We start from the raw sequence: 26934 nt of genomic DNA, 5'->3' as shown, positions 1-26934 counted from the left end.
CAAATAGTGAGTCCACTCATGCCTCACTCACTTTGTTTATACTACATTCACCCCTACTGCATGCCTCATTACTTTGTCACTACATTCATGCCCCTTCTGAATGCCTCCCTCACTACCTTCCACCCACTTTCACATTCTGCATGCCCCTGATTCTCTTTCTAATACATTCACCCCCACACACCTAATTCACTCCCTTCCCAATATTCACCCTGCTGCATGACTCAGTCACTCAATTTCTTCTGATCACATGTACCCCTGCTACATGACTTACATACTGCATACAAGTCATGGTCACTCATGCATACATTCAGCATTCACCCTTCTGAATGCACTACTCCCTCACTGTAAACTCCACTAGCCCACCGCCCAGAGGGGGAGAAGGATTGACTCTAATGTAGGATGAGAGAGAATTCAAGTTGGAGCTCTTGTGCATTGTTTTCGAGGTGCTACCAGCAATTGTGCAAAAAGGGCATACTGTCCTTCATGCTTCACCAAATACATAGAGCACCAAGTGACTACTCTCGTTTTGAGGTACAGCATGAGGCCATGTGAGGGCTGCTGTTTTCAGGGTCCTGAAGTGCACACTCTGCTTGTACCTCCCTCCAGCATGCCCCTCAACTTAAACAGAGCAGCTGCTGTTTGAAGAATGGTCTGCTGGGTGTGATACTGCCTACCTTCTCCTAAAGAGCTATTGCTTACTACCTGCTTGGACCCAAAGCTGTAGACAAGAGTGTACTTGTGTGGAGGAAAGACTCCAAGAGAGGTAGCAGTGATACCAGGGCTCTACAGTTCACCTGACCCTAAGGTTCTACTGCATGCTGTGCTTCCGGGGTGGATTGTGCTATAGCTTGGATTCAATTGTCTCAGGAACCAGAGCAGATCAAAAGAGACGTGTTCCTTAGTACATGAGAAAGCCTTGAAAGTCTCCCCAAACCTTGCCCTTGAGCCCAACAAGGATGGTAATGGTAGTGTTATTTTGGATGTGTGCTCCTGGCAACTATTGAACACAATTTTTAGGCCTGCTCTAAAAATAAAGATAATTTGTGGCAGTTGCATTCCAGAAAATACCACCTGCAAGACAAGCCTTTAGGCAGAGAGCTATGATCTTGAAAATGTGTATTTACAGTTAGAAAAAGGGTCCAGAATCAGACAGAGACAATAGCTTGTGCTTGGTTATTGTGAAAAGGATGGCCCTGCCTCTATTGAAAATGGAGCTCTAGGAAAAGAAACGAGCTGCATCCTCCACATAAAAAAGTGTTGTAAAAGCTTATAGGAGCATGTTTTAATGTTAATTATTTTTGTATAAAGAAATCAAGAACAGCTATATTTCAAATGGTATATTTTTATTTTGATACCTTAGGATTTTTCAACAAATATTTTGGAGACATTGTATAGGTTATGAACTGTACTTTTAAGTTACAAATACTGTCATAGATCACAAATATTCAATACATTTATCAGCAATTGACTCAAAAGTTAAACTAGTGGAAGAGCACTATACGGATTTGTTGCTGTAATTGGTACATTGCACTAGCCAGATTAATGGCAATGGCAAATTAATTTGCAAGTCCAGATCTTACGTGCTAAATATGTTAAAAAAAAAAGAGCAAGAGTAGAGGCGTGACTTTAGGAGGTAGAGTGTTTAGGTTGTGACACCTCCCAAATAAATCAATTCGTGGCTTGGGAGTTGGATCTGTGAGACCTGAGTTTGGTCTGTTGTTTCTGTGTGGGTTTTTCTCATCATTCTAATTTCACTAAGGGTTTTATTTTATTTTTTGGATCAGGATTCTTGTATATATAGTCATAGGTTTACCAAAAAAAAGTAGCCAAACTGCACCCATGGGCGTACTCCTTAAATGGAGGCAAATGTACGAATTTTTAGAATTCACAAACATCTTCGGTAGTAGGCATGGAAAGCTGCACCAGTCTCAGGTTTCTAGTCATACATTTCGTGAGACAATGAATGCTTGGAATTACTCTAACAACTGCCAATCCCTTGGGGTATCATTCAAACCATTGTTTTTCACCCACAGTGCCAAAAGGTTTTGAGTTGGGCTTGCGTTACTTTTACAAAAGCAGTGTGAAAAGTTGGCCTGACATATGATGTCCACTATTCTAGTGGGCACCTAGAACCAGTCCAAACGACCCTTATTGATGGTAGGTTTACAGTCAACCTTTATAGAAAACTACCCTATTGGTAGCTGTGGAGAGCAGCCTTCAGGCACAGACTTAGAGGTGAGTTAAGCAAGTTGTTTTACCAGTTATAATCTCTTGAATGATCAAATTAAAGCACACCACACAAGGTATATATCAAATATATATGTATTTAATCTAAATACAACCCCTTTGGACTCTTTATGAGGTCAGAGGTAAAAGTATAATACAAGGAACTTAATTAGCATACCATAAGTTGCACAGTATACGTTATGCCCTAGGGGCCTCACAAACCATATACTAAAATAGTGGTATAAGAACCACGTGAGGGTTAGAAAGCAAGCCTAGGGCCTGTAGAACCGCTGGGGCTACCAGGAACCACCCATGGTAGGGACGCAGGAGGTCCACGGGGGACGTGTGCAGTGTCTAAACACAGCTGCGGATCACCATTGACTTTCTATGGAGAACGAACAAGTTACAATTTTAAAGATTATGGGCACTTAGAGGTGAACTACGATGGAACCCTTTTAGACTAGGACACTTCGAGAGTCAAGACCCACGGGAGCATCAGAATACTCGTGTTACCTCATCCAGTAAGCCGGGTACATACGTGTCTTTTGGTGTTGGGTTTCGTCGTCGATTCCAATAGAGAGCTTCAAAGAAATGCTGCAGGCTTCCAGAGGAAAAGTGTCCAGGTGGATCCAAGGGTGGATCAGAGATGTGAAGAACCTGAAAGCAGAGAGGACAGAGTCTGGGTCACTATCCAGTGACCAGGATGGTAACAGGAAGATGCCAACCCATGTTAGGTGTTTTTTAGGTGAAACAGGTGAAGCTTGACTCTTCAGCCACGAGGACCCGGAGGTGTTGATGACAACCAGGAGCTGGATTCGAGCTGTCCCACAAACGAGGTCAAGTGCTGAGTGTCAGAATCCAGACTGGACCCAACAAGCCTTGGCAACAGCAACCCATGCAAGAAGACAAGCTTGGGTTCGGTTCAGACCAGCAAGGTCTGCGGGACTCCCCCTTTCGAGGGTAGTCAGAGCACGTCTGAAGCAATCAGGAAAACTCAAGAAACAAAGGATTGGCTGTCATGGGGGCTCACTAGCCAATGGACTAGGAATCGCAAAGGAGCCTCAAGCTGCGGTGAAGAAAGGGGACTCACGGGTAACTCGTGAAGTGCTGGCCTCTGCACTTCAGTGAAAAGTTGCTCTGGGCATGGGCTTCAAATACCCCAAATGCACAACTTTGGTATACCTCGGGAAGTAGGTGCAGTTGCAAAAATGCAGGATGTCCAGGAGTTCCAGTCCCACGTCTCTCGTGTCTGCTCCGGGTCTCAGCTTTGCTGGGATCTCGGGTTAGCTTCAGAGATGTCTAGCAGTCCATGTCTTGTGTCACAGATTCTTTGGAATCCAGCGGGAGCCTTGAAAATGCAAGACTGGCAAATATGCTTTTAGTGCCTGTTTGAACAGGGTGGTCACTCCTTGACCACATTGGGGATTTCTTCCATCTTCCAGTCGATATGGAATGTCGAAGGTCCAAGATATATGTTGCAGAGTTTCATCCAGGGTAATCTAAAGTCCTTGAGACTCAGTTCCTATACTTATACTAAGTTTAGGAGTTGGACCCCAGCAACTGGTTTGAACTGGGAAATGCATGGAGCACCTTGTGTGCCCCAGGCAGTGTCTGAAAAGCATTCACTGAATTCAACCCCCCATGCCCCAACACACTAAAGCCTGTGTGGGGCGGCACCAGCACCTCCCTGGACAGCAAACCTATTGCCCAGGCTTCCCCTGCCAGAGTTTCGTCCAGCGGCAGGAGGGCAGACTCGTGTCTATGGCAGCAGCATCCATTTTGTGATGCTGGGGCTCTGTTTAACTTTAACCGGTATACCAGTGTGTACATGTCTTCTCCCTCTAGAAGGGTGGAATGCTACCCCCACCACCAGAACTGGTGGGGGGGGGTAGTATTCCAAAGTGTTTGACACCAAACACAACATGTTTTGATAGAGCCAAAACAAAGTTAGCATTAACAGCTAGGATTATAATGCACTTAAGAGTATATGGTATGGCTATATCATAGAACTGCTATAAGGAGATATTTCCGAAAGCTGTAGAGGGGCTCAGCTCATACTAGGGCACCCTCGCACACAAAATCAAGCACGCTACCTTCAGGATTGTCAAGGCCTGCCATAGCAGTGACTTATAGGTTACCATGTGTCCATATGTAAAGGTAGATATATGTATACTATATCTAACACCGCCTTACCCAGGCTGCAAGTGCAGACCTATGGTGTCAGTTTGGAAGGCTAACCAGGGGTGGCACAATACATGCTTCAGTTCCTGGTAGGCCTCTTGGGTACCTATGCCCTGGGTACCTAAGTTACCATATACAGGGACTCACAAAGGTGACCCATTAGCCAATCTGGTATGTACCTAAAGTACATGGAATGCATTTTAGTGAGAAAGCAGATAAACTGGGGCCCTGAATAGCAGGATCCCAGTCGAATGCCAGCAAAACACCAGGCAAAAAGAGGGGGTAACCATATAGTCAGATTACACCTTCCTACAAGCAGGTCATGCCACACACAGAGAACTGGAACAGCTGGTGAAGCAACAGGTCTAAGTTCTCACACACAACTTGTATAGCATTGAAGTAGCACCTCAACAATTGTTTTCACAGAGAAGAAGCATAGCACAGGATGGAATTAACAGAGAAAGTCAGGAGCATTGCAAGGATGCATTGGGCCCTGGTGCAAGCAAGACAATTGTCACTTTGACTGCTGCTGTACAGCAAGTATCAGTTTTCTATAGCCCCCTTTAGGGCACTTGGCCCAAGTGCCAATGCAACTGCCTCACCAATGGCAGCCAAGCTCCTGCAGGAAGTCTCCCTCAAATACAGAACTGGTGGCAGCACAGGCATTTGCTTTACTAGCTTCTCTAATGCACATAGAAAAAGTACATATCAAGTGTAAGTTTTATGTATGAACAAAAAGGAATGGCACATCTAGCATCAATGCATGTATTTCTTACACAGAACAGAGATAGTATAAATAGCAGCACCACAGGAGTCCAGAAACTGGTGCAGCATGGCTGGCAGCAAGAAAAACTTTACTAACAGTCCTGGGCAGAACATGTATGGTACTGACAACAGCAGCATAATGTCAGCTAAGGCACACAATGAACAAGTACAACATAAGTATTAGATGTACAGGTTTCCCTCATAAACAAAAAAGGTATAACGGATATGCAAGACACATACAGAACAATTGGCAAAAGTAAAGCTTTGTGGGCTTACAGAACTGGAAAAGCATGGACTTAAGCATTGTCGGCTTACCTTGCACAGGAAAGTGGCTCAGCAAATGCAGTATCAGTGAAGGCTTACCTAATACGAGCTCAGAACAGGTACGGCATAAACACTAGGGGTTTATTTACAAGAGGCTTGCGTCCACATTGCATAGCTAATGTTGACATGACAGCAGCGCAGGCAGAACTCCATATTTACAAACTGATGCATGTGGCCAAATGCGTTAGTATTGGCAAGCCTGCGTTGCAACTTACCAACACCACAACCACCTGTGTTGCGCAGAGAATGATAGATTCAAGGTAGGCATTCCCTCAAAAAATCCAGTGTAAAACTGACGCTGTGATATTTATGGTTTTTACAATGTGGGACGTATCATCGGCAAGCAGCGTACAGAGACTGAAATTGCTCAAAATTCCTGCACATCGGCAACCCAGCTGTAGGAAATTATGCATTTGCTGCGGCACATTAAGACAAGCCACACAACACAGTTTCACAAGCTCAACTATGCCATGGAGAGGCTATTATTGCAGCTGGGAATAGTGAAGAGACCACCACCACCACCCCACCACGTACGCAATGCAGAAGAATGAGTGAAAAGGAACAGGAGTGAAACCCATAGACCAGACTGGGACTGGGTATAAAGGATATATAGGAAACAATGTCCCACTAGGTATCAATAACAGAGACAGTTTGAAAATTGCATACAGTACGTATTACAGAGAAGGAACACAAGGAGTCTCAGTACATTTGTGAAAAGGTTATTAATCACCAATTTTCATGGAAATGGGAAGCACAGTTAAAAAGCAGCACTGTACATGAAGGACATTCATGAAGCAACCCAAATGGCACTTGGTGACAAGGTGATAACAAAGTGAAGGTGACGACGCAAGTGAACGTGGTGAACAGCGTGGTCGGCGCAAAGTGATAAAGAACAATCAAACATAGGCTTCACATCGAGTCTACAGAATTAAAATGTTCAAATTCGGCACAGTTATGAGCCTATTGATAATGCGCCGTGAAATCGCGCTGTGTTTGTCGACGGCGTTTCGATCCTCTATGATTTGGGATCCTCTTCAGGACAGGGTTGATGTTGATTTGGAGTGCTGCATGGAAAAATAAATGTGTTCAGGAGATCGGGCATGGAAGAACGGTGGCTTAAATAAGGGGCACGAGTGTGAGCCGGGTGATCGGGCCGTTCACGATAAAACAGAGCCAGATAATTCAAAGGATCTAACAGGCACATGCAATTATGGATCGTGAGTAGGAATGTTGGGCTAGGGTGGGGGAAGGGGACAGGGGAGGAAAGGGGTAGCAGTGGCGTACCTGAAGTCAGGGTGCGCTGACAGGGGAGATCAGTCGTCCAATGGTAGTGGGCCCAGGCGATCAGAGGAGAAGCAGTGATCTAAGCTGGGGGATCCAGGTCTCGGCGAGTCGAGCCGGTAAAGCACCTAGAAAGAAGATCTAGGTTAGAACTGGGTATCGGGCAGGAAAACCGGATGATTCCGAGGTGGCGGTGGATCGGCATGGGGTGGGTAAGTTACCTGAGTTAATCTGGCGCTGGAACCGAATAAATCCGTGGCGATGGTTTCCCGCGAAGGATTGCGGGTTGAATGAGGTTGTCAAAGTAAACCAGGAAGTAACAAAGTGGAGGGGCGGGGCCACAGGGTACTGGAGGGCGTGGGGAAGGGGAGTGGGAGGAGAGCAGATGGTACAAATGTATTGAACAATCAAGATCACAGTTAAATGACTCCAAATCAACGTCAACCCTGTCCTGAAGAGGATCCCAATTCATAGAGGATCGAAACGCCGTCGACAAACACAGCGCGATTTCACGGCGCATTATCAATAGTCTCATAACTGTGCCAAATTTGAACATTTTAATTCTGTAGACTCAATGTGAAGCCTATGTTTGATTGTTCTTTATCACTTTGCGCCGACCACGCTGTTCACCACGTTCACTTGCGTCGTCACCTTCACTTTGTTATCACCTTGTCACCAAGTGCCATTTGGGTTGCTTCATGAATGTCCTTCATGTACAGTGCTGCTTTTTAACTGTGCTTCCCATTTCCATGAAAATTTGTGATTAATAACCTTTTCACAAATGTACTGAGACTCCTTGTGTTCCTTCTCTGTAATACGTACTGTATGCAATTTTCAAACTGTCTAAGTTATTGATACCTAGTGGGACATTGTTTCCTATATATGCAGAAGAATGAAGCACGTTTTTCACCAGCGGACTACCCTCATTGACCTATGGGAGGAGGCAGTCATCACATACTACAGACTGAGGAAGGAGTTCATAATGGAACTGCTGAAACAGATAGTGCCAAGGCTGCAGCTACCAGCAACCAGGCTCACCAACATCCCACTGCAGGTCAATCTGTCCTCTACATGCTGAATAAGAAAGGTAGGACAACAAGTCTTAGATAGAGTGTGCACTACTTGTGCGCTCTAACAAGCGTCAAACCAATGTTGAACGAAAAAATTAATACTCTCTTCTCACATTGAACACAACTGATATGTAATTGATATAAACCAAAATGTAATCAAACAAATATATGCATATGTGTATATCCTTCAATTCATTGTTTCATGTGACTTGATTTATTCACACAGAATATTTTTTCCATCCCAAAACATTTTTACAAAGAATGTGTTTCAGTGCGTGCAATGAAATTAGTTTTATTTATCTATTTCTTTACATTACTCCGGTCAGCCGTGAGCTGGAATGTACTACCCCCCCACCTTGCCCCTCCCCCACCCTGCCCCACTAACGCACAGCACTCCTTTCACGAGCTACTAACGTTGACAGCGGTAATTGTGTGAATGGCAGTATCATGTAAATTGAACATCACAAGTTAAATTAACTAACCATGTTTCCCTGCAGTTATGGCTAATGTCTCACTCACTTACTCAAAAGGTCTGTTGCTGTGTCAAACACTCACCCCAGAACCCAATAATGCTACTTGACCATGTGGTGCATGATAGCATCAGTTGCAGAACAAGTGTGCCTGAGCAAGATATATGCAACAGAAAGTCAGCAATGTGTAGCAGTGTGCACATCCGGAGATGTATCAATGCTGCCACAGTGTGTTCAGCTACAGACCATCTGTCACAGTCCCAAGTGTGTGTAGTACCAAAGACTCCGTGATGACTGAGTTGGTATCCTGCACTTCACGATGTTGGTTTACGTCTGACACTTGTGCATCATAGCTGAGTTCCACCAATGTCCTGTGATAGTAAACAGAGTGGCAGTGAATATGCAGAGCCACACAGTGCAGCACTGATATACTCCCTGATGCATCGCTTTGTGTGAGGGGACATTGCAAGTAATATGCTATCCAAGACTTAATACAAAACAATCATGCAATATCTCCTGTCCCACTGCTGATTTGGCTAGCTAGGGCCTACACATGCACACTTGCACCATGGAGCAAGGAGCTAATATCGAATTTAGGAATGTATGTGTGAACAAAAGTGCAATTTTTTACGATAATAGTAATCTCCTTTGATCCTAAACCCACCTTCTGTATGTGAGAAATGCGCATGCGGGGGCGGCTGAGCATGCGCATTGGTTATCAAGACGTCGGCGTGAACGAGCAGAGAGAGCAACGGGACGCAGCGGACAAGGTAAGTGCCTTTTATTTATTTTTCTTTGCCCATTTACTAAAACTAGGTATGTAAGGGAGGGGGGCATGCGGCACGTAGTGGGGCTACGCGAAGTGCCTAGGTGGGCGTAGTTTCTCGCCCACTTTGCGTAGCTTCGCGTAGCCCCACTACACATAGTACTCCCAGTCCTAATGCTGCATACAAGTAAGTGTGAAGTTACCTTCACTTACACATTACTTTCTGTTAGTTTATGCTGTCTGCTGGTTGTTTCTGAGAGTTTATCTGCAATTGGTGGTTGTTTGCTCATGTCAGTGTGTGATGATTTGTGCCTCCAAATTATTTCATTGTTGTCTATTATTGTCCTTTTGTCTAGTTGTGTGAAATTGGCTGTCACTGTATTGTTGGGAGTTTATCTTTTGTTTTGTTTCTCTTCTAGGGGCTGGTTAGGTAGTTTGGGTTATTTTCTATAGTGTTAGTGGGAGGAAAAGGGACAAGTCAGGAGGGGGAAGAATTTTACTGAGCCAAGTTCGGTAGACGCATCCCGTTAGTAACGCACTACCTGTTGACAATGGTTGCGGCTGCGGGCACGGTGGGCAAGGGATAGCCTGCAAGAGATAAAAGTTACAGATGAGAGTGCGTCCGCCAGCACCACATGAAGACCTTTGAGGTGGAACGTACTGCATGACATATGAAGCATAGGTGTGCTGACTTGGTGGCACTGGAGGCCGATTTCATTCACCTCCTGGGAGTGGCGGACCTGTCAGTATGCATTGTTGTTCCCTATGATGTTTGTGAAGTAGCTGTTAAAGACATTTTAAACAAAAGCATGCACTGGACATCATTAATAATGGTTTTTTATTGACTGCAACATCAAAAATATATAAGAAAATGTGAGAAAATAATGGACATGATGAATATAAATGAACTTAGTGGCATAATTCAGATAGTCTTGTTTGGCCATTGCATCACATTTTTGATACAGTGCTGGTGCAAACTTCTCAACCAGATCTATGAGTCCAGGCTAAGCAACTTTGCTTTGCTTAGAATGGCCTCAAAGATATGGGGTGAGTCTGCGCAAATTTCTGCTTTGGCTTACTCTATGTCAGGGAGGCTTTCCATGGCCATTGTGGTGGGTGGTCTCCTGCAACACCCATGGTTTGCCATGCATCACCAAATTTACAATACCATGTATACCTGGGGATGCATCAAAAGCTTATACCTCCCTAGGGAATTTGCAACAGTGAGTTATTTCTTTGTACCTCCTTGTACCAGTTGTGCCAGATGTAACTGTGCATCGAGGCCAATGTGTGTATACAAACCAGCATAAGTGCCAATGCGGTGTACGTTCATTTTACAATATCAAATTTACTACCTGAAAATGGGAAACAACTCAGACAGGAAATTACCCAATGGGTGTGGCATGCTGCATACAAGTAAGTGTGAAGTTACCTTCACTTACACCTTACTTTCTGTTAGTTTATGCTGAGTGCTGGTGGTTTCTGAGAGTTTGTCTGCAATTGGTGGTTGTTTGCTCATGTCAGTGTGTGATGATTTGTGCCTCCAAATTATTTCATTGTTGTTTATTATTGTCCTTTTGTCTAGTTGTGTGAAATTTGATGTCACTGTATTGTTGGGAGTTTGTCTTTTTTGGGGGGGTTTTCTTCTAGGGGTTGGTTAGGTAGTTTGGGTTATTTTCTATAGTGTTAGTGGGAGGAAAAGGGACAAGTCAGGAGGGGAAGAATTTTACTGAGCCAAGTTTGGTAGACACATCCTGTTAATAACGCTCTACCTGTTGACAATGGTTGCGGCTGGGGGCAGGGTGGGCCAGGTATAGCCTGCAAAAGATAAAAGTTACAGATGGGAGCGCGTCGGCCAGCACCACATGAAGACCTTTGGGGTGGAACGTACTGCATGACAGATGAAGCATAGTTGTGTTAACTTGGTGGCAATGGAGGCCGATTTCATTCACCTCCTGGGAGTGGCGGACCTGTCAGTATGCATTGTTGTTCCCTATGATGTTTCTGAAGTATCTTTTGAAGACATTCTAGAAAAAAACATGCACTGGACATCATTTATAATGTTTTTTTAATGACTGCAAAATCAAAAATATATAAGAAAATGTGAGAAAATAATGGACATGTTGAATGTAAATGAACTTAGTGGCATAATTCAGATAGTCTTGTTTGGCCATTGCATCACATTTAATGATACAGTGCTTTGCAAACTTCTCAACCATATCTATGAGTCCAGGCTAAGCAACTTTGCTTTGCTTAGAATGGCCTCAAAGATATGGGGTGAGTCTGCGCAAATTTCTGCTTTGGCTTACTCTATGTCAGGGAGGCTTTCCATGGCCATTGTGGTGGGTGATCTCCTGCAACACCCATGGTTTGCCATGCATCACCAAATTTACCACACCATGTATACCTGGGGATGCGTCAAAAGCTTATACCTCCTAGGGAATGTGCAACAGTGAGTTATTTCTTTATACCTCCTTGTATTTTCTCTCTTTTCATGTTTGCTTCAGAATGCACACACATGGTGGATGATAACTTCTCCCAGGTTTTTTTTAGGTACAGTCATATGCCCCTTCGTGCACCCAAAAAATCCTGCATGCAACACAGTCACCCTTGTACTATGGGGCAAAGGAGTCTGCATTGATGCTAGTCTACTGAAATGGCGCTGGTGCATGGGCAAAGAAATGTACCATATGCTATCCAATGGTATATTCCTGTCCTTTCACTTTGGCGCAGGTCAGTGCAGCTAGCTGTCATGGTACAATTTAGTCTGACATGATGCTGCCCAGTATTAATAAATACATTACATGCCTGAGCCATACTTCAACTGTGCGATGATGGATAGATCTGAACTACGTCCTTCAACCAGTTCAGGCCTGGATGTTGACGAGCTGTGATTAATGATTTTGCCACAAAGTAATAATTGTCACTAAGCCGTTATGTAAATGTGAAATACCGGGTTAGAAAAGTTCATAGGATGTACCTGTATGTATATGTTACGCACTGTTTACAATGCTATGTTCAAAATCATGTTTTCCAGGGAGACATGAACCATTCAGATGGGGAGATCTGGATGTACTCCAATACCTCAATGCTACTAGTAAATGTCATGAGAGCATGCAGTTTGAATGTTGGGGTCTGTGTGTGATCAAAGTTACATGTAACATTTTGATGTGTTTTGGGAGATCACCTACTTTCAATTTGCTGTTAGTATGTGAAAAACAACAGAACATGCCCACAGAATATTTGTTAATGAACAAGGAAGCATCCAACGGTGAATTTTGTGTGTATGTAATGATATAAGCATTTTCATAATGTATGCACATCTATATGTATGTGGCTTTGGGCACACTAAGCATCACCTTTTGCAGATTCTGCATGTGTCCCACATAAAAACAGACATTAGTTGGTACCCACAATGGAAATTAGCTATAGAAAAAAGTTGCAATGTATGTAGTAGCACAGTGAAATGTGTGTTGCTGAGCATGTCTAGCTGCTGGTCAATTGCTTAAGTAAAAAAATGAGGTTGGGCACAAGTACAGGTGATGTACAATAAGTTCACACGTACATTGTTAACTCCTTCACTGCGGCAGTAATTCTTCCGCAGCGCGTCCGAGGCTGGTGACGGAGCGGTTCCGTCATCAGCATGGAACCGGTTAATATGCATGTCACTGTAGTTATGATACAATACGAGGCACATAGCATGTCAATATGCCACATGTGTTGTACTGATATGCACCATACTTATCCCAGAACTGGCACGTACTGTAGATCTCTTCTGTTGCGTGCTTATCTAGGTTCCTGATCGATACTGTGACCTTATGCCCCTATTCGGCTATAAATCCATTTATTCCCTATATTGGCATAACCGTTCAAGTGCGATTTTCTGAAAAGTCATCTCTGGCCTCACACGAACAGAGCCACATTCCAGCATGACTCTCTGCTACTTCCTTTGCGACCAATTAGTGCAATGACAGAGCAGCAGTCACTATCTGATATTCCTAGATAACACTCCGAGTTCTTCAACAAGATAAAAACTTAGCAAACCTGGAAATCCCCGCTTGCTATGTTTTGATTAGTAATGGAACTCTAATGAGCAACTGATAACTGTCACTTCCTAGTGACATCTTTAATTGACGTCTTATGTCCAGCAAACTTGCGTCAAACCCGGCACCTGTCAGGTATAAATATTACCAACGTTGCCTTAAGCAATGTGAGTTTGTTGCCTGTTGCTGATGCCAGCTGCCTGCATGACCCTGTGTTGGTAAAAGCTAGCACTCTGTCGCTGCAGCCTGCTATCCTGTGGTGGTGAAGCTGCTGATTACCATTATCGCCGCTAAAGCGTGACCTATGGTGCAGTACGCTTAAGGAGCCGAACAGCCGTCCTCTGCGAAGACATCCAGCAGATTCCAGCTGCCCGCGGACGCTGTCACCCCTCCTTCCTCGACGCGCTGAAGAGAGCCGCTGCCTTTCTCGTGCAGAGAAATCCAGTCCCGGCGCTTCCGGTTTACCCTCGCGGGTGACTGGGATATCGAGAGAGACCCCTGAAGGAGATACCAATCCTCCATCATTCTATTCAGAGGTATGGTGTTGACTAAACCCTTAGACGAGAATTCTTGAAACAAACCTTGGCAAAACCAACTTAACTTAAAGCTACTTACTTGCTCCCCTTTTCACGTGTTAGGCTTAGGTCAGGCACACTGGGGTAGGCTTAGTTAGAAGCACCAGTTGAGTATGTTAGCCTAATGTATATATGACTGTATATATGTTTTATTACTTTTGAACCATTGTATGGCTAAGAAACCATATCAATGCTTTTACAGTTCTATTTCGCAATACTTATCTTACTGTACGTACTTTTTATAATAACAGTTATTGCAATTGTGGCAATACATTTCTCTTGTACGAGAAGAAAGACTGTTCAATAAATGTTAACCCTTAATTGATACACGCCCGTCTCTCTATTCTCTACATCTCATGAAAGTAAACTGCACTAGACTGACTGAGTGAAATCTATGTCTATTGTTTCACACGACCCTAGAGATTGACTCTTGATCTGAGGAGCAAAGTTGTCATGTTTCACGGTTGTTGGAAAACTGAATCCCTTCTTGTCTGTGCCAAGGAAGCTGATCACTTCCTATGCAGAGAAGAAAGTTTCCAGTGACCTCTGAGCTAGTTGGTAACACAACCCAATTAAGTTTAGCATAGTCAGTGGAGGCCTGGAATATAAGCAGTTCCACGTCGATACTACTGTTTATGTTATTCCAATGCGCAGGGCCTAGTGGGAAACTAGGAACTACACTACATGGCGCCCAAACGTTTGGTAAGGCGATAAACTAACGCAAGACTTATAGAGTAACTCAGTCGTGCATATTTTACACCCCTTTCTCCCGTAAATACTCCAATAGACGTCTGGAGTGGGTGAAAGGTTAAAATCCGCCCGACCTTAGTAGGAAGAGATTCCTATGTAAAGCTCTGGTTTATTCAACGTTGAAGGATACAGTGTTCCAAAATATTGTGCACCTAATCTTTGTCTCCTTGGAGACCTACTCTGCAAAAACTGCATTTATACAATGTCAGTAGAAAACAACGGCACCACTGGGGCCGCAGCAGATGCGACTCAGCGAGGTCCCGAATATACAGACCCGGGTGCTATTATCATCCCGGTCCAGTTAAGAAGATCTATAACTTTAAAACTTATAGAACACGGACTGACACCTCAAGGTGGTACAGTAATTTTCGTGATAGAGGCTCACGAATATCGGCAGACAGAGGTATTCTATTCATGGATAAACTTTCCAGCGGTAAACGCTACAACACAAGAGTTTCACTATTACAAAATAGAGAAACCTCCGGAAGAGTACGCTCCTTTCGAGGAGATTGAAATTCCACTTAAATTTCAAGAGCACCTGCTCTGGTTTAATGGCGCCCTAAAACACAATGATCACATTACTAGGCTCGGTCCACTAGGTAGACCAGGAGCCACGTGGCCGGTTCTAGCCAGCTACACACCACATCCTGACATTGCAAACATGTCTAAGGAAGAGCTGTTAGCACAGCTCAACACATTAATAAAAATACATAGGCAATTAGTCCAATATGTAATGCGGACTGCAACAGTCCAGCCAGCTGTTAATACACCACAGCTGACCCCTCATCAGGGGAACACAAATAAAATTACACCACAGAACATACAGTCATGTCTTGGTAAAACACCCGTAAAACGGGAACAAATTCCTTTCTGGTTAGCCCAGAAAATCACTCAAATAGAGGCAGTATTTCCTGATACTACCCCTATTAAGAAACACAGAATCTTGACCATCTGCCTTCCTATGGGAATCGCACCACACGTGGAGGACTGTGACACTTGGGGTACAGTCTTTGCTTCCATTTACACAAAAACACACGGTGTTCCGTCTATGGCGGTAATACCAGAAGTGCTAAAACAGATTCAAAATGAATTCGGTCCAGAGCCCGCTTTAAATCTAGGTATGAAATTACTGAAAGATTTCAAGCAGGTCACGGCTATATTATTAGCCAACATAAAGGGAGAAGCAGCATCTGTGGCGATTCGCCAGAAGTTGAGGGAAACAGATATAAAAGATCCTGTTGAGCTTGCAAAAATCATAGAAAAGTGCTATGAAGAATTAGGTAGAGACAGCTTAGGTGGGAAACCAGTAAAGCCCCAACTGCTCGAAAATCCTGAAAAATTATTAATTAAAAATAATTTAAACACTCCTAAAAAGAGCTGGGATGGAAATAAACAATCCACTCCCAAGGAAAAAGTTTTCCAGTCCAGAGGAAGGTCTCCTCGACGGAGGGAAAGAACTCCGACTCGAGAACGCCAGTCTCCCCAGCGGGAGCCCTCTGAGAAAAGATATAACCTTAGAAATAGGGATAATATAAAAAAACCTGATAGATATCAAAGTATTGATACACGTCCCTCTCGATCTTCTCCACAGAATTCGGAAAGAAGAGGACGGTCAGACCCAGGAGAGCACACCAAGTCCAAAGACAAGGAACCTGCTAAAAATAAGAAATCTCAATTTCAGAAAAAGAAGGTAGCCAGTATTAGAGTAATCAACCATGCCGAGAATACTGAGGACACAGTTGAAAAACGGGGAGTGGGCATTGACAATGTTGGACAGTGCAGCAGAAATCAGTATAGCGCGCAAGATCTTGATGAGTCATCTGGAGACAGTGGACACGAATGAATACATTCAGGTTGAAACTTTCGACGCCAGACTTAGCGAGCCCCATAAAATATACGAAATAACATTGCGTATGGAGGGTGATAAGACTAGGAAAATTAAGGGTCTATTTTGGGATAAGCTCTCAAAAGGCTATGATATTCTGTTAGCTGAAAAAGATTGGCCCCCGGAGTTTGTCAGGGAGTGCCCTCGTGGCGAAGAAGTGATTATGCCTGCCTTCTCGAATCACATTCCGATTCACAAAAAATATACATATGCAAGGAAATGGGCAGTGGCCCAGGCACCTGCATTGTATAAAAATCATGTAGGATGGGATGAGGATTCACCACCTCACAAAATCCAATTAAAAAGTGAACCAACTGCCCAACAGCAGTATCCTATAAAGCAAGAAGCTAAAAAACAAGTCAGGGAGATCTTAGATCAACTTGAGTACCAGGGGGTGATTGAAACATGCACCTCTCAAATGAACAATCCTTTGTTTCCTGTCTCCAAGCCAGACAATTCATATCGTCTAGTTTTGGACTACAGACATCTTAATACATGTTGCAAAACTTTTGCAGTACAAAACTCGCATAGTGCAGCCCTAATGAATAATATAGTTAGGAAAAAATATAAAACGACATTAGACATTTCTAATGGTTTCTTTTGTCAAAACATTGCACCAGAAAGCAGATATTTGACCGCTTTCTCCGCATTTGGGTCGCAGAAAAAATTCTGTCGACTCCCACAGGGGTTCAAGAACAGCCCAGGACTATTCTCAGCTAGGGTAACAGAGTTACTACAAATCTATGATGATGAAGCATTATCTTACGTAGATGATATTTATCTCACAGACGACGACTTGGATACTCACTTGAAAAGAGTGAACACCATTATACTTGGGTTCGCAGCAGAGGGTTACAAATTCAACTTTAAAAAGTCCCGAATTGCCCATCTGACAGTACTGTTCTTAGGGTACGAATTATCGAGTGAAGGGAAAAGCCTAGCGGACAACTTCTTAGAGAAGTGCGCTGTACTCCAAGCTCCAAAAACGCTGAAGAATTTACAATCAATACTAGGTTTTCTGAATTTCGGAAGAACTTACATCCTAAATTACGCAGAGAGGGTTAAACCTCTCTACGAACTAATAAAACCTGATTTAAAACAAATCAATTGGACTCAAAAACACACAGAAATTTTGAGATCACTGCAAACAGACATGTTAGCTAAAACTAAATTAGATACGCGTGACAACACGATCGATCTTGTAATCCCAGTCATCCCAGGAAGATGCGGATTCACGTACCTAACCTCTAATGAGGGAGAAAAGGTACCAATTTCAATTAAATCTCACTTGTACACACAAGCAGAAAAAACATTCAGTCACACAGAAAGAACTGTGAACGCAGTGCAAATCGCATTAGCAAATGAAAGAGAACTAGCACACGGCAAACGGATTAATATCCTTACAGCGGAATCCGCCTTCGAGGCGCTATTCAGCCCAGTAAACCTGCCTACAGTGTCACTGGATCCGAAATGGATACAGTGCATAGATTCTCTAGGAGCGGAAGACGTGAAATACTATTTTGCACCGCAATTTGAAGAACTGAATGATTTAGAATATGAAGAAGAATATCCTCTGCCAATCGAAATCCTGCCTCTCCCACAATACGCCTGTATAATCTATACAGATAGCTTTGTACAGCATTTCAACGTAGAGAGAAAATCCTACGATGCAGCATGTGCGATCATTAAAGGTCATTGGCTGTGCGGTAAATTCAGACCGAAAATAACAAAAACCGAATCAGTAAAGTACTGTTCGGCTCAAAGAACTGAAATCAGATCTTTAAAGATGGCGCTCGAAAATGCAGAACGCGAATTCCCCACACTTATAGTGTGCGATTCTCATTTTTGCGTCAATTCTTACAATAACAAACTGCAGAGTTGGATCGAAAACGACTACAAAGATGACACAGGTGCCACAATAAAGCATAAAAAGCTCTGGAACGAGGTAGCTCTTTTACACAAAGAACTACAAAAGACTCACGTGATTCACGCACAGAGTCTTCAACGTGATGGCGTTCACGTTGCAGGGAATTCATTGGCTAATACAGCCATAGCGGAAGTAACTAAACCGGCTTCCGTAGCCACAAAAAAGCGGTACAGATAAGTACATAGACGGGGAAACCATGCTGGCAGTAAGAACGACCGTAAAAGGCGACTGTGCAGCACTACCCGTAAACTATCCACTCAATTATGCATACATAATCGATGCAAACTCCGTTCCTTTTGCTCGAATCCCTGGAGTGGGGGACAGAGTAATTCCAAACATGAACAGGAGAATATTTTTAATAGCAGACGCACACATGGGTTTGGGTCTAAGGCACAGAGAGATCAAGGAATCACTGACTGAATTACAATCAGTATTCTGGTGGCCGGGAATGAGTGTAGAACACCAAATATATGCAAACAACTGTGAAAACTGTAATAGGGATCGCAGTAAGGAACCTTGCTACCGGCTACCTATCAGAAAGAGCGTAACACTGCCTACACCCCATCCTGCGTCCTATTAATAGTTAAGACGAAAAGCACTTAAAAAATGTGGCCCCAGCGCTCGGCTGACACTAGAACGGTTATAAAAGATTTGCGAGTCTTTATCGGCACATACGCAATTACCACGTTCCATTCTGACCAGGGTCCTGCTTTCAGCTCTCGAGCCTATAAGGAGGCCATGGCCAGCATGGGAATTGGGTTGCGGTATTCTTGTCCGTCGCACCCCGAAGGGAATAGTGTGGTAGAAAGAAAAAACCGGGACATAAAGCAATCTATAACAGCGAAGGTATTAGGTTCAGGCGCTGGGTGGGTCAAACATTTAATAAGTGTCCAGACTAGTCTTAACAACATGCCAAGAAATTCTCTAAAAGGTTTCAGCCCATACGAACTATTGTTCGGAATTAGAATGAACGTTCAGGACCTCGATAGTCAGATGTCAGTGGTACAAGAAGAAACAACGCACTTTGATGTAAAAGACCGTTTGGCTGTTTTACAGGAACTGAATGAAACAAGAAAATCATTAAGCAACATAAAGTTAAAGCAACAGCCAAGTACCACTGACGAGGCACCACCCGCAACAGCCCCAGCAAGGCCTGTCTGGATTCCAAAGATTGGGGATCTAGTCAGAGAAAAGATCGCGGTGAAGAAGGAATTTGGGCCTTCTTACAGAAAAGCAGTACCTGTCTTAGCAGTCACCGGAACAAGATCAGTTGTGCTACCGCCCCTTGCTGGTAAAAAGGAGAACAGAGTCGTGTCTATCGATCTGGTAAAACCACAAGCATGTGGCCTATAATCAACAGTAGGCCCAGTGGACTCCCAAGAAACAACAGAATACCCAAACTTGCAACAATCCAAGAGGTTCAAACTGAAAGACTAATCACATTCGATCAGCCTGCAGTGCACAATGAAGGACTATGCAATAATGCCATGGAACTCGTGCCTCTTGAAACACAGATTGAAACAGTTTGTCAAGAAACAACACCAGTCTACAATGATGTGGCATCAGAAAGTGCTACCGATAGACAGATTGAAAGAACAATCCCATCAATTGACAGAACTGCCTCTGGTTATTTCATCAACTTCGACAACTTCTCTGAAGATTTTAACGACCCCGAAGTGATGCCAGAAACAAAAAAGTCTTTTAAAGAAAAAGCAACGGAACTCTTTCATCAACTGAAGGAAATCTACCTTATTTCCCCTTGGTCACAGCAATTCCAATACCTGGTGGGGTAGTATGGGAGAAAACAGACTATGAGATCTATGGTCCGGTCGAAATCCTGAAGTATCCTCATCAACTAAAGGTTTCCTTAAGTGACTTTGTGACACCAAGTACATTCTCTGATGATTGGGACTTTAACAGTATTAATGACATGATGTCTGATTTAGTAATGTCAGCTAGATTCACAGATCATGATTATTTACAAGGTTCATCTAGTTATGAGCAGTTATTCTGTTATACCCACTATGGGGATCATTACTTGCATAAATCTGCACAGCCTAGAAATGTTTTTATGTATAATCAATGGGAACATTGTGCTACACCACCTAAAAGCAGTTCTAAAGCATTTTTTGAGAAATTCAAATACTTCTCAGGGTTTAACACCAGTGATGCAGAAACGTTTTATTACAAACTGTTAGATAAAACAGGAATGAAAACAATGCTGACAAATTCTAAATTGATATATTCAGAAGCATTTTATGACAAAATGATGACATTTGGTTTTGATTATTGGAAAAATAATATTGAAACGAAAACAATTTGGGGTACAAAAGATTGGCAGGTGCAAGGCATAGAAGCACTATTTAGAACCTGCATGATACCAGAACAAATGTTATTTTTAAATGACACAGTACACCAAACATCTTGTCTTGGCCTAGCTAAGATCAAAGAACTGAAAACACCGTCTATACCAAAGCCAATACCTGAAAATGCAACAGCTGATATTGAGTTAGACGTGTCACAAATTTTACGTTTCAACAGAACACATCCTGATTGGAAAAAGTGGTTAATCTGGCCTACAGACACAAATAGCTGTCAAGATAGGTTCCTGAATAAAACACAGGGGTTAAAAATGACCAGATTAGACCCGAGATATTCCCAGAGACAACATCCAGGGATTATAACAACATACAGTGTAGGGAAACTCTGCCTAGAATGGCTAACTTCGTCCACACTGGCTGAAATTAAGCAACACTTGTCTTTACTAAAAGATGGTGCTGATTTGCGCGATTTCATTCTTGGACCACGCAAACAGCGTCAAAAGCGTTTCATAGCGGCCAGTATCTATGCTGCTTACAACGAGGCTTGGAAAGTAAAGCAAATTGAAACTGCTGAAAAAATACGAGAAATTGATCGTATTAATTTGGAGAAATCACTTTCTGTGGTAGACAATGGGTTAACGACTCTGTCTTCCAGAATATATTCTTTGGACAATATTGTATCCTCTGCCTTTGATGTGATAGACAGAGATTTGCTTATGTTACAACATGGCCAGTCTCAATTACGCTCTATTATAGAATTAGGCTGGACGCTGCAAAATCTTCGTTCAGGCTATGTGCCTTGGCGTTTAATCAACACAACGTCATTATTTTCCAGTTTTAACCTTACTGATAAACAGATCAGTTTGGCACAGAAAGGAGCAGACTATACAATCCTGAGCATCGAAAAACTCGAGAGATTACCATTGACAATGTCAGAGAGTCCTGTCATTGAATGGATAATACACGGAATTATCACAATTCCGATAACAACTTTCCGATTTAAAAAGTGCCTTGAATACATACCTGCTGGCCAGTATGAACAATTGGGTAAAGGATATGTTAAATCCGAATGGAAATTACCATACACTCATTCTTGCTATAGTGACAGTGACAAAAATGTATTTCTTAGTGGTAACAACTGTAAACACTCACTAAGCGGTATACTTTTGTGTCAGGGTATTAATTTACACGGAGCATGTGATGGAAATTCAAACAACCTTTCATGCCACCAGCTAGTCACACCTGCAACTCAGATAGAGCCCTTCTTTATGCAACTCGCAAACGGGAGTTACATTCTTAGAACGGATCAAAGATGTTGTGGCCTCGCGCCAGGGAAAAGTTATCTAGTACAAGTAACGTCCATGGTCAAATGTTGTATGCAAGCATTGTTTCCGAGCGGGCCTCCAGACATAGTGACTCCCATCTGGCCTCGTCTGAATCTCTATTCTATACGAATTGATACATTAAGCAAAATGAAATCTGTGCTTTTACAGACAACCGTGCCTATAACGTCATCTAAAGAGACGTATGATCTTCTAGTCGCAAGGACGACTACTGAGGTTCATGACCTTTTATCAACAAATTGCCCCGTGCATTTCGTAGAAATGTTCAGCCAACTCCTTAACATGTCTAGTGCAACAAGCATCCCAGGCATATTTAAGACAGTCTTTACGGGACTGCTAACACCCTTCCAGGCAATTTTGGGAATCTTTCCTAATTTTGTGCACTCCATTTTTGGCGGCATACCACTATTTTTGGGACTCGTTGCAGGGATTCTATTTTTGACCCTCCTGCTACGTTATGGCAAGCCTCGGCTCAGACATAGCTCCCATGGGAATGGAAGAGACAATCCTAGCAATGCGCTACAGGGACAGGATAACTAACGTCCTCGGATTGGCCAGGCTGAGAGATCTAAACATGACCTGGTTCCTTTCATTCAGACCGATATGGCAAAATTGCATTTTACCTGTGCTACGGTGTATGCTTTGCGGCAAGGAATGCGTGTTGGACATCTGTCTTTCACTTCCATCAGCAGTACCAATGGACGTCGATACTTTGCTCAGTCCAATAACGGCTCACGCATTGTGTTGTCCCCAGCGGCTACCAATCCTGATGACGGCATTTGTGGAGACTCCTGTACTACAGCCAAGTGGTAACAGTGGAGCGAGTGACAAAAGCAACATCATCCAGGTACAACGTTCTGTGAGCATTGCTGGTCCTGCCTTCGATGACAGCAATCATTCTCACACCTGCCAAGTTACAGCGCTATCTAATTTGGTTGAACTATCACCTGATTTTGTAGACCAATTCTTTGAGAGCCTGTCTGATACGATGTTCTCACCCACAGAGAAACAATAACTTTTTGAGAAGCTTTCCGACACACAGCGTTCCCATGAACTCTGAATTCGGCCTTCAGTTTTGATCAACAAAAACTGCCAGGAGCTTTGGAAATCTATTTTCTTTGAATTGGACAATTTTTTTAATATTGACCCTTTTTGGCACGAATAATTCTTTGCTTAACGTAAAAACTATTCTTAGAGAACAGAAGCTTCACACTTCTATTTCTAAGCACATCTAGAGACATAACATCATAACACCAGCCTCTAGCACACATGTTATTACAATGCATTTTTATGTGATGATTTATCTCGCCTTTCTTCTGTCAGAGGTACTTCATGTGTAATTCCTTTTGCATAATCGTTCATTGACTCATATGCAATAATTTTTGAATGATTACTATGCTTTAAAAAACGTACAGTACCTAAATTCCATGTATTACAAGTACGCCGATTTCGAATGCATTTATGTATTTTGGGGTGGGCAATGTTACACATGCATCTTATTGCTTAGTTTTAGTAATTTTGATGGACATGAAAACGTGGAGTGGGTGTTGCGTGCTTATCTAGGTTCCTGATCGATACTGTGACCTTATGCCCCTATTCGGCTATAAATCCATTTATTCCCTATATTGGCATAACCGTTCAAGTGCGATTTTCTGAAAAGTCATCTCTGGCCTCACACGAACAGAGCCACATTCCAGCATGACTCTCTGCTACTTCCTTTGCGACCAATTAGTGCAATGACAGAGCAGCAGTCACTATCTGATATTCCTAGATAACACTCCGAGTTCTTCAACAAGATAAAAACTTAGCAAACCTGGAAATCCCCGCTTGCTATGTTTTGATTAGTAATGGAACTCTAATGAGCAACTGATAACTGTCACTTCCTAGTGACATCTTTAATTGACGTCTTATGTCCAGCAAACTTGCGTCAAACCCGGCACCTGTCAGGTATAAATATTACCAACGTTGCCTTAAGCAATGTGAGTTTGTTGCCTGTTGCTGATGCCAGCTGCCTGCATGACCCTGTGTTGGTAAAAACTAGCACTCTGTCGCTGCAGCCTGCTATCCTATGGTGGTGAAGCTGCTGATTACCATTATCGCCGCTAAAGCGCGACCTATGGTGCAGTACGCTTAAGGAGCCGAACAGCCGACCACTGCGAAGACATCCAGCAGTTTCCAGCTGTCCGCGGACGCTGTCACCCCTCCTTCCTCGACGCGCTGAAGAGAGCCGCTGCCTTTCTCGTGCAGAGAAATCCAGTCCCGGCGCTTCCGGTTTACCCTCGCGGGTGACTGGGATATCGAGAGAGACCCCTGAAGGAGATACCAATCCTCCATCATTCTATTCAGAGGTATGGTGTTGACTAAACCCTTAGACGAGAATTCTTGAAACAAACCTTGGCAAAACCAACTTAAAGCTACTTACTTGCTCCCCTTTTCACGTGTTAGGCTTAGGTCAGGCACACTGGGGTAGGCTTAGTTAGAAGCACCAGTTGAGTATGTTAGCCTAATGTATATATGACTGTATATATGTTTTATTACTTTTGAACCATTGTATGGCTAAGAAACCATATCAATGCTTTTACAGTTCTATTTCGCAATACTTATCTTACTGTACGTACTTTTTATAATAACAGTTATTGCAATTGTGGCAATACATTTCTCTTGTACGAGAAGAAAGACTGTTCAATAAATGTTAACCCTTTATTGATACACGCCCGTCTCTCTATTCTCTACATCTCGTGAAAGTAAACTGCACTAGACTGACTGAGTGAAATCTATGTCTATTGTTTCACACGACCCTAGAGATTGACTCTTGATCTGAGGAGCAAAGTTGTCATGTTGCACGGTTGTTGGAAAACTGAATCCCTTCTTGTCTGTGCCAAGGAAGCTGATCACTTCCTATGCAGAGAAGAAAGTTTCCAGTGACCTCTGAGCTAGTTGGTAACACAACCCAATTAAGTTTAGCATAGTCAGTGGAGGCCTGGAATATAAGCAGTTCCACGTCGATACTACTGTTTATGTTATTCCAATGCGCAGGGCCTAGTGGGAAACTAGGAACTACACTACACTTCTGCTAAACATATATATTTTTGAATGATCATAAGGGTGGGAAACATGCCAGCTGTGTTACTCCTCATTTGTTTCTCAATAGCACACCTGTCCCTGTAGCAGTATGTCAGACAAAATACATATTACACATAGAATAAACATGTGTCTTAAGGGTAGCCATAACAGTCTAACCTAATTTGTAATGGATATTAGCAACATTAGTTTGTGAGATGGAAATGTTAATCATTCAACATGTTAATGATCCATGAAATACAACAGATGACATGGCTCCATGATCAATCAATCAATCAATCAAAGCATTTATATAGCACACTACTCACCCAGAGGGTCTCAAGGCGCTAGGGTAGGGGGGTCCGCTACTGCTCGAACAGCCAGGTCTTGAGTTGCTTCCTGAAGACGAGGTGGTCCTGGGTCAGGCGGAGGTGTGTCGGGAGGGAGTTCCATGTCTTGGCGGCGAGGTAGGAGAAGGACCGTCCCCCTGTGGTGGCTCTTCGGATGCTGGGGACGGCGGCGAGGGCGTGGCCGGTCGATCGAAGCTGGGGTTTGGGAGCGTAGAAGTTGAGGCGGCTGTTGAGGTATCCTGGGCCTTGGTTGTGTAGGGCTTTGTGTGCGTGGGTGAGGAGTCGGAAGGTGATTCTCTTGTTGACCGGGAGCCAGTGCAAGTCTCTCAGGTGTCCGGAGATGTGGCTGCGACGGGGGATGTCCAGGAAGAGTCGTGCTGAGGCATTCTGGATCCGCTGGAGTCTCTTCTGGAGTTTGGCGGTGGTTCCGGCGTAGAGGGAGTTGCCGTAGTCCAGACGGCTGGTGACGAGGGCCTGGGTGACCGTCTTCCTGGTCTCGGTGGGGATCCACCGGAAGATCTTACGTAGCATGCGCAGGATGTTGAAGCAGGACGAGGAGACGGCGTTGACTTGTCTGGTCATGGAGAGGGAGGAGTCCAGGATGAAGCCTAGGTTGCGTGCGTGGTCTGTTGGATTGGGTGCGCTGCCTAGGGTGGGGGGCCACCAGGAGTCGTCCCAGGCAGAGGGTGAGGATCCCAGGATGAGGACTTCTGTCTTGTCCGAGTTCAGTTTCAGGCGGCTGTTCTTCATCCATTCGGCTACCTCTTTCATCCCTTCGTGAAGGTTGGCTCTGGCGGTGGCGGGGTCGTTGGTGAGGGAGAGAATCAGCTGGGTGTCGTCGGCGTAGGAGATGATGTTGAGGTTGTGCTGGCGTGCGATGTCTGTGAGGGGGCTCATGTAGACGTTGAAGAGGGTTGGACTGAGCGAGGAGCCTTGAGGAACGCCGCAGATGACTTCGGTGGCTTCAGATCTGAACGGGGGGAGGCGGACTCTCTGTGTCCTTCCGGCGAGGAAGGAGATGATCCACTCCAGTGCCTTCTCCTGGATTCCGACGTTGCTGAGTCTCTGCACTAGTGTATGGTGGCAGACAGTGTCGAAGGCCGCGGAGAGGTCTAGGAGGATGAGGGCTGCTGTTTCTCCGTTGTCAAGCAGTGCTCGGATGTCATCGGTGGCTGCGATCAGGGCGGTCTCGGTGCTGTGGTTGGCCCGGAATCCAGACTGTGAGAGGTCGAGGGATCCGTTTGTCTCGAGGAAGGCGGCCAGCTGCTTGTTGACGGTCTTCTCGATGACTTTTGCAGGAAACGGGAGCAGCGAGATGGGGCGGTAGTTCTTGAGGTCGGTGGGGTCGGCCGATGGCTTCTTTAGTAGAGCGCTGAGTTCGGCGTGCTTCCAGCTCTCCGGGAAGGTAGCGGTGTGGAAGGAGGTGTTGATGATGTCCTGCAGGTGGGGTGCGATGACAGCGTCGGCTTTGTTGAAGATGTGGTGAGGGCAGGGGTCGGTAGGAGATCCGGAGTGGATGGAGTTCAACGTGCGGACGGTGTCTTCGGTGCTGATCGGGGTCCAGCCACGGAGGGTGGTGGTGGGGGGCGGTGGTTCA

Source organism: Lissotriton vulgaris, chromosome 10 (assembly GCF_964263255.1).
Source record: "Lissotriton vulgaris chromosome 10, aLisVul1.2, whole genome shotgun sequence".
NCBI classification, from domain to species: Eukaryota; Metazoa; Chordata; class Amphibia; order Caudata; family Salamandridae; genus Lissotriton; species Lissotriton vulgaris.
This window is presented reverse-complemented; position numbering follows the sequence as displayed.